The 8576-nt window shown below is 41.6% G+C and overlaps 1 long non-coding RNA gene across 2 annotated transcripts in view; it reads left to right on the plus strand.

The window, feature by feature from the left end:
- The window catches only part of LOC136019597 (uncharacterized), a 56341-nt gene extending 50664 nt beyond the window's left edge, over window positions 1-5677 (plus strand). For both annotated transcript variants that reach the window (XR_010614971.1, XR_010614970.1), the window contains exon 4: window positions 5443-5677. This is a non-coding gene — a long non-coding RNA (uncharacterized LOC136019597). The remainder of the gene's footprint in view (window positions 1-5442) is intronic.
- Window positions 5678-8576: the final 2899 nt, after the last annotated feature.

Genomic DNA, 8576 nt, shown 5'->3' on the forward strand with positions numbered 1-8576 from the left:
GTAGAAAGAATTTTCTTAGATTTCTATACATATCTCACTTTCTTGAGGAATTGCTTTTTTAATCTCATTTGCTAGATGTTAGCTAGCTGTAGTACTGCAGTCCAGCAGAAGGGTGCTTTGACTGAGTATAGAACACTTAGCTTCTGCAGGAGAATCACCTGACACATGGAGGTCACAGTTACAGTGGAGCCTTGAGGGCAGGACTCTTCTGAATAAAGCCAAATTCCAGTCACATCAGCATGGCTGGAGGCAGACTGGGTGGGTCCTCCTCAGAAGGTGCTGAGTGCTGACTCTATCAAGGCCTTTGCCATGATGATGACTCGATGCGTTGTGCTTTGCCTGTCCTACAGCTCTGAGCACAAGGGCTGATGAGGTTACTTTCCACAGCGCTAGGAATAACCTCTTAAAATGTGAAGCTGTCTGTTTTTCTAGTTAGCAGACTTGTCAGAGGACTACTATGTTGCTCAGATATATATGTGGCTGGTGAGATGTCTGTCATACCTCAGCTCTCTGAACTTAGGAACTACATTCATCAAGATGGTTTTTCTAGCCAATGGAGCAGTGTGTGAGCTAGACAGGAGCCTGAAGCCAGCTTTCATTTAAAGGCAAGGGTAAATGTGAGACCTTTCTTTTCAAGGAAAAAAAAAAATTAATCCCAACTCCCAGACGTCACACCATTGATTATTGTCTAACACTGAAATCCATTCCATTGTTCTTTGACTGATAATGCCACCAGAATTAGCCTTGACAAGACAAAATGAGGCGCAGTTTGCAGTATCTGCTGTGTAAGTGCTGGGCAGTACCTGTTTGAGCATGGCACCACTTACTTCATTACTGCAGCTACAAAACAGTAGCTTCACTGCTCAGTCCCACCTGTGATGCAGCCATACACATAGGGAATTTCATTTTTTAAAGCAGGAGGATATTTTCTGTACCTGCTATGACAGTGAAGGCAGGATGATTGCTGTCCACTGTTAGTTATTATCTGGCAGCATCAAGTGGAAAATATTAATAACATTAAAGGCTGCAAAATGATGTTTTAATAGGCCTTACCCTTTTGCAGTGTGACAGCCTTAACCTAACAAACCTAAAACCTAACAGTTTGATTTCAAGTAGAAAAGGCGATTTTTTTCCCTCTTATGTTCTGTAAATTACTACAGCCATGAAGCCTTATTTATTTATTGCTCCCATCACTAACAGGTACTTACTCTATGATCCAGTTTTAGATCCTCCAAGTAACCTGATTTAATTTACCTTATGGTCACCACAACAACTGTAGTACTTGACATTAATAAGGTTAAGGGGGGAATTCCATTGCCTAAAGTGTTCATTCAAGAACTGGGAAAACCCTTCTAGTAACAGAAGTGTGTGGTTGCCAACTGACGGCCCATAAAACCGAAGGGTAGACATTTAGAGAAGAAGAAAGCAGACTGGATGGAATGGAAGAGCAGATCTGGAACACTGGGCAGGGAGAAGGGGAGAATAGGCAAAGTGAAACAAAGCAACAGAAGGGAAGCGGGAGCTCTTCTTGTGCTTAGTCAGATGGAAGTTATAATCAGTGCATGATTTCTATGCTGATAGAGAAACGGGAATAAGAGACATTCCAGCCAGGAGTAAAGCAAACCTACGGGAGAGAAAAGGAAACAAAATGACTTGGGGAAAGTTTCTAAGTATGCCATAGGCTTTTTTTCATTCAGGCTCAGTTTTGCATAGACAAGTTTTCTGCTCTTCATCTCCTCCCTTTTCTGTCTGCCTATCAGAACTGCCGTATGCTTGGTTACAAATGGAAGAAGAAAAGATTGCAATGCTTTCCACAAAATTTAATGGAATTGCTGTTTGCTGTTTCATTCTAAGCTAATTCACAGCTCAGCAGCCTATAGGCTGTCCTCAAATATTCTGTAGCTGATTTCCCATAGGAAACCTGCAAATTGGATAGTAGTGACTTGATTCACAGAAAGGAGTATTATGATCTCTTGTGCATAATACAGCCCTTAGAATTCCACATGTGATTGAACTGGCCCCTTGTAGAAAGACCTTGGTCCTGTGTGCAGAACCATGTATGATGGAGACTTCAACCCATTCCTTGATAAACTGTCTTCTCTTAGAAATTTCTGTCCTGTTTCTAGTTTGAATATAGCTGACATCCAGCACCTGATCTTGTTATACCTTTACTAAGTTCAAGGTATCTTTACCTTATAGAGGTAATTCTGGCAGGCTACATTCAAATTGTTTCTTCCTTCTTTTTTTTAATGCGATAAACTGAATAGATCAGGTTCTTTCAGGTCTCTTATTAGGCATATTTCTCTCAAGTTTTTCTTTTTTATTAAAACTCCATATTAAATGTGGATGATGGACTAGCTTCTTCCATTTAGCTGCAGTAGACAACATTCTAGCCCATGTATTACAGCAGAACTAAATTTACTTTAGGAGCAGACTGTTTAACAGGCAAAGCAGCAATAAATAAGCTGTGCTTGTGGGTCTGGAGAAACTGAAATTTCACCATGCTGTGGTGAAAGACAGGAATGTTTGAACCCGTTTCTGTGAGTGACAGAATTATGTTGATAGCTCACTCAAACACGTGATAGAGTCCTCCCAATAGCTGTTACCTGCCAAGGCCAGGCCCCAGGCTCAGCCCCAGGGAGATCATCAACCATTGACATCCCTGTGGAAAATTGAAGGCTCATGCTCAGTCTAAACCAAAAGAAACCTGTTGGGAAACATGCATCTGCAAACATGCTTAAGTACTGTTATGAAGAGGACAGGGACCAATTATTTTGATTATGCAGTAAGGTCAGAGCAGAGAAGATGTAGGGAAAAACTGTCAAAGAAGAGTTAGTCAATGTAGGGAGGTTCTGAGGGAGGTGACCAGTCCCGTCAGTTGAGAGGAAAAAAAAGGTTAAGCTTGAGACCTGTCTTTTGGGGGGATAGTTTAGGGATAGTGAGATCATTCTGCTAGAAAGCAGACTGATAGATTGGGTTAACCCAGATGAAATTCCTTCCTTTTGGAGGAACAGAATCTAGCTTGAGACATTCTGTGTATGTTTACACTGCTATGTAGGGTTCACCTCAAAGATAGTTTCAACCCTGTGTTTGCCAACCCCCATTACTGCAAACCCCTTTGTTCAGCCTTTCTCTACTTATTCCTCCCTGGTTGCCTTCCAGCCAATATTTCTCTGCAGGATGTTGGGGCTTTATCCAGTTGTAAAGCTCTTGAGCACAGGGAATCTTCCTACAGCAACCCTAAAAGGCAGCTTCTGGATTCTGAACCTTTTCTGCTTCTTCCTGGTTTTAAAGCACATAGAGAAGGAAGGACACACAGTTCTCTGGCATAAGTTTTAGAACCATTCCCCAGAGTATAAAGTGTGTTTTGAATGATTTTGGTGCAGACTGCAGTGTACGATGTGGGCTGGATATAGAATGGTTTGGGTTGGAAGGGACCTTAAAGATCGTCTACTTCATGGGGCTACCATGGTTCAGTTGACTAAGGAAAAACAGAAGTTCATCTCTGCATATCTGTATAAGCAAATCCTTTCCTTCAAGCAGTACAGTAATGTCATTTGTTTATCTTATTCTATGTTATGACTTCTAAAAGGTGATTTTCTTCTAAAACAGCTTTTGGTCACTTGTCTTTCCAGAAGATACATAGTCACTTACACCTCAAACTCCTGCATGGTAGAACCTATTGTGTACAAATATTTAATTTCAGCTCTCACATTAAGCAGTATTTCCTGGTTTGCCTTGAGTAGCTATTAGGATTTAGTGCTCTTATTATGGGTATTGCAATTTCAGGCAGTGCCAGGAAAAAACTAATAACTCTTCTTTAGCAGAGCTTAGGTTTTAAAAGTTAATGAGGGACACTTGAAAACTGGCAGCTTTGCAGTCTGAGAAGAAAGAATAGGACTAAGTATGATGTAATGAAAAAGGAAAAAAAATAGAAGACCCTTCCATTTGTCCTGCCCCCCAAATGCTCTTTGCAAGTCTGGAGTTAAAAGTGTGATGCTACAGTAGCAGCAGTGGAAGGTTGCTAATGCTCCCAGGTCTGTTTTCAAGTGTCTGACAGGAAATGCAAGTTTCCAAAGGACTATGCAATGGTAGGAGAGACAACAAAGGACACACAGGCATCTTCTATTTCCTTATTTGTTTTTTGCCATTTCCTGGATATATAGGATGTAGTATTTATGTGTATGGGTGTAACTTAAAATAAAATATAAAAACCTCTGTAGTCTGGAAATGAAAACCAGCAGAGTTAAATCATAAACACTGTTTAGTCACTGCTGGACTGCCTGAAAATCACAGAAGTATCATAAAGTCCAATGGGAAAGGATTAGGAATATTAGTGGGAGAATGTCTGTAGGCTATAGAAGTGTTATTGCAGAGTTTTTATCAGGGATTATGAGCATTACTCTGTGGTTACATCTGCAATTTACAGACCCCCTGGGATTTGTTTCAGAATGTGGCCATACACTGATAATAAATCACTGCCATGTGATTATTCAGACTCGTTCTTCTGGAAAGGATGATGGAGCATTAGTAACCTCATTCAGAGGTTAAGGCCCTTCCTTGTTTCTATCTCCATCCTCTACCACCTTTTTTTCGGCTACTTCCAAACAGATTTGTACCTTGTCCAATGCAAACAGCAGTAAACAGAAGTGCATTATTCTGCTGCCATGGTGGTTCTACTGTAGTCCATGCTTAGTGCTATGTAACTGGGTTATGGACTTCAGAAAATCTACTGGAATGGCATCTGTCATGACACTATTTTACCTAAGAGCAGGTAGAACTTACATTTTTCCTGTACCAAAGAAAATTAAAAGTCTTAGCGGTCTGTTTTATCCATTTTACGTTGGACCTGGGCAGAACTGGGTTTCCTTTGCATTGGGTGAATCACATCCTGGTTGTGATCGGCATTCCAGTGCTGAGGAAGAAGTAGCATTGTGCGAGTGAGACAGTTTGTAAATGCTTTGAGACTTCTGGATAAAAACACAACACACAAAAAAGTGGTGTTCTAGGTTTGGAACCAGCCATCACGCGTTGGTATGCATGAAGGTGGGTAATAGTAAATATCAAGGAGGGCTTTAGCTGACTCCCATTGCAGTTGCTTTTCCCCGGGAATACTCACATGAGCCGCACAACACTTTTATCAAAATGTTTGCTGAAAAACGGTAAAATTTTTCACTGCAATTATCAGAAAATGGCAGGAATTTAAAAATTCTGTCAGTCTTGCAAAAAATCCACCAGCCCATTTTCCTTCACCTCAGCCAAAACGTTTTGGCAGAACTTCTCCTTTAATAGCAAAATCTTTCCAGTGCTCAACACGCTGTTGAAAGCCATGTTTGAAAAATTAGAGGGTTTTTTCATTGGAAATTAAGTTGCTCTGTAAGAATTGTGAGGGGAAAGTTTGATTGTGAAGAAGCAAATGCTCCATTTTGGTTTTATTTTCAGGAAATAGATCTGGGCAACTGCTCCGTTTGATTTCAGTGGATTACCTTTAGGAATGCGATGAATCAAAATCAGTGAGAAGGACACAAGGATAAAGAGCAAGCTTGGGCAGCTGTAGTTATTTCACTCGAAATCTGTATTTCCCCTTCTGGTTTCTGCATCTTTCCAGGCTTGTGATTCACCTGAAAACAGGCAGGGAAGTGTTACACAGGGTTGTTGGGATGTTTGTGAGGTTACTTTGTAGACACTATGAAAATACTTCCTAGATGCTATGAAAATACAAATAAATAGTAAGAAAGAATAATTAAATTTGATTTGCTACCTTTAGAAACACAGTGACTGAATAAATGACTGTGCAAAATCTAAAACAAAGGAAAACCCACTTCAAGTGTATTCTTGCCTTTAGAGAGACTGGGATGAATTAGCTTTCTTATTTTATTTATTCTTACTTTATCTAACGTGATCCACTTCTCCTTAGATCTGGCTTATTTTGTTGGAATAAATCTTGTCTTTTAACTCCTGAAGGCAAGTTCATGAGCAACCTTCCTGTCATAACCGATGATGAAATCAAAACCAGACACTTCCGCAAAAGAGAATTCTTTTGAGAGCAGCATCTGCATTTTGCAGGTGGAACAATACACATATACCATTTTAATTAAAAATTCAGGAGCGTCAAAACCACGTAACCATGTGTGAACAGGTCAAACCCACCTGCCTTTGTTGCTCGAATTTTAAGGAGGTCTGACTGTGATGGAGCTTGTGAGTGCCTGGCTATGTTTCAGCTGAATGGTGACTGTAGGACAAACCAGGTTTCAGTATGAAGTAAAATGGTGGACAGGAAGGGTGTAGACCTTCAGACTGGACTGCTGCAGTTACACGGTACCTACTATTTTAATTTCTCATACAGTGAATAGGAAAAAGACTCCTGTATCTGAAGACTAATTCCTAGAGGAAGTCAGGAAGCATTGTCCTTACAAAGCAGGCCCAGTGCTCAGCTATAAATCATTAGAGCTGCCTTCAAGTCAGTGAAGTTATGTCAATTCATAGCAGCTTGAGAATCTGTTACAAGAACAAGACATAGTAATTGCCACAGTCCTCTCATAAAGAATCAGTGAATAACAGATATTGTATTGACTGTAGGACTGACACTAGTTCTGGGTTTCTTTTAAACTGCTCCCCAGACTTCCTGGTCAGGCTGTAGCATGATATGAGCAATACGGAAACTAAGGATGGTGCAGAGTGCTCGGCTTCCTCCGGGGCATGTCCGTGTGAGTGACAGTCAGGTATTTACAGATGCCTTCAGGACAGCTCTGTGGTCAGCCAGTTCTGTTTGCTGCCTCCTGCGGGAGTGAGCACTGGGGTGTTGGACAGCTGACACCCTTGATAGTTATCTAAACTGCTTCGGGTGGTTGCATGTGCTGTAGGGGGCAAGGGCTGCAGCTACATCCAGTTCCTGCCTGGAGCAGTTTATAGGTTGAAACCCCTATGTACCTGGGAAAACAAAATGGGATGGTGAACCTATGTGTGCAGTATGAGTTGTAGTCAGGTATGAAATAAGAACTTGGGAGACACCAAATATTTTCCTAAGCCAACCAAAAATATATGTGTGCATTCCTCTGTGCTCTGCTCCCTCTGCACGTGAACTATGTGATATTTGCATAGCCAGCCAACAGAGCACTTTGGGGAAACAAAATAATTTATTTTTAAGATGCTTTTTATGATATCCAGAACTAGGCTGTTCCAGCTAGACGGAGATTTCGTGTGGCTTTCTTGCATTCTTTTGTTGACCCAAGCCAGCTCTCCAGTCTCAACATTGGCGAGAACCTTTTCCCTTGCTCCTTCTCAGGGATGTTCTCCTTGAAGGTAACTCACTGCAGCACTTCAGGAGTGGAAGATGCCAGGCAAGCCATGTCATAAAAATACAGCATTTGCATGTTTACTTCAGACTTTCTCAGCAGCTCCTGTCATTCCTTTTCCTGCAGCCAGCCGACCAGCAGACCAGATTTCCCAACCAGTACCTCAGCAAAGCTATTCTCTGATGGTTCAGAGCAGGCTTTCTTATAGAACAGCTTTTAAAGTTTGATTGCTTTTTTACTACCTTCATGCTATTCCTCCTATGTAAATCATACTAACACCCACCTGTGCGTCTGCATCGTGAACAAGGTTCTTGGACAGAATGCTGCTTTGCACATTTTCATGATTCCCAGCTCTGTGATTGGAGAAGGTTGCTGTGGGAATTTTCATCTGATGAAAGGTCACTTGGGAAATGTGAGGTCTGACATTTCTGTTTTGCACAGACAGCTATAATTATCTTCATACTTTTTAGCTCCATGGTTATTGAAAACAGATTGAAGGAAAGAAAAAAAGAAAGCAAAACTTTAATTCAAAACTCACGAGAAGAAAATGCAGGCTGTTTCCATGAGCTCTGCAGCCAGAGCTGAGCTTTATGTTCATCCTGCCTGTAACCTACTTCTGCGCATCTCGCTTCATGAGGCTGCTTTCTGCAGACTTCACTCCTGATCGTGATGCACCAGCTGCACACTTAAATGAAAGCACCAGCATGTTATGTAAGAAGCCAGGGCTCCAAAAAAATGCGGCTATGTGAAACTAAAGCAATTGAAAGGTGTTCTTTCTGCATGACAGGTGAACCAGATCCCTGCCTGTACAGATGCTGTCACTTTTATCCTGGGGCTATATGTAATACACATACATATATGTATTAATTAGAATGCAAGAATGGCCTCTGTATGTCAGACACAATGCCCAGGAGGCAGAATCATAGCCTCATAGAACAGTTAGGGTTAGAAAGGACCTTAAGATCATCCAGTTCCAACCCCCCTGCTATGGGCAGGGACACCTCACACTAAACCATGGCACCCAATGCTCTGTCCAACCTGGCCTTGAACAGCACCAAGGATGGAGCATTCACAACTTCCCTGGGCAACCCATTCCAGTGCCTCACCACCCTCACAGTAAAGAACTTCCTCCTTATATCCAATCTAAACTGCCCCTGTTGAAGTTTTAACCCGTTACCCCTTGTCCTGTCACTACAGTCCCTAATGAAGAGTCCCTCCCCAGCATCCCTATAGGCCCACTTCAGGTACTGGAAGGCTGCTATGAGGTCTCCATGCAGCCTT

This window comes from Lathamus discolor, chromosome 9 (genome assembly GCF_037157495.1).
Source record: "Lathamus discolor isolate bLatDis1 chromosome 9, bLatDis1.hap1, whole genome shotgun sequence".
Taxonomy (NCBI): Eukaryota; Metazoa; Chordata; class Aves; order Psittaciformes; family Psittacidae; genus Lathamus; species Lathamus discolor.